This window comes from Wasmannia auropunctata, unplaced genomic scaffold (genome assembly GCF_000956235.1).
Source record: "Wasmannia auropunctata unplaced genomic scaffold, wasmannia.A_1.0 LD336078.1, whole genome shotgun sequence".
In the NCBI taxonomy this organism is placed as follows: Eukaryota; Metazoa; Arthropoda; class Insecta; order Hymenoptera; family Formicidae; genus Wasmannia; species Wasmannia auropunctata.
In genome coordinates this window covers 5007726-5008319 of record NW_012026812.1, presented here as the reverse complement: position 1 = coordinate 5008319, position 594 = coordinate 5007726, and positions in this window count along the sequence as shown.

Below are 594 nucleotides of genomic sequence, written 5' to 3'. Positions count from 1 at the left end.
TCCGCGATCGATGCCTGCACCCCCAGCCCGGGGGTGCGCAACACAGCGGCGCAGTCGGCCGCGACCAATCACGGCGCCGCGGGGGTCCTGCCGCGGCACGGGCGTAATCAGATGACTCGGCGTGTGGGCGCCTCGCGCCCTCGCGAGGTTGCCCTATATCCGGGATGTGGCGGCGTGGTATCAGATGGGCTCGTCCTTTGCCCTTGTGTTCCGAGGCGAGTTGGACATCTCGCCCCGGCAGCTCGCGGCGATGGTCCCGGGCCCTGGGGAAATCGCCGGCCGTTTCGCCCTTCGCGGGCCTCAGTTCCAACGCCCGCCCTCCCGGTCGCGCTCCTGGCGGATCTTGCATCCTTGCGCGTGGTCACGCGCTCCGCGTATGCGCGCTCTGCCACCTGCTCGCCGCGTGCCCGGTGCGTGCCCCCTTAGCTCCTGCGCCAGGTCGCCTGTATTCCAAACACTCTTCCTGCTCGGTGGCCTCGGATTCCCTCCGCCGATGGTCCGTCGGTCCGGTGAGGTGTCGCGGTACATACAAGAGGTTCAAAGCAAATTAATAACAGCACGCGGTTTAAGTTCGGGCCTCCCGGAGATCCCGGT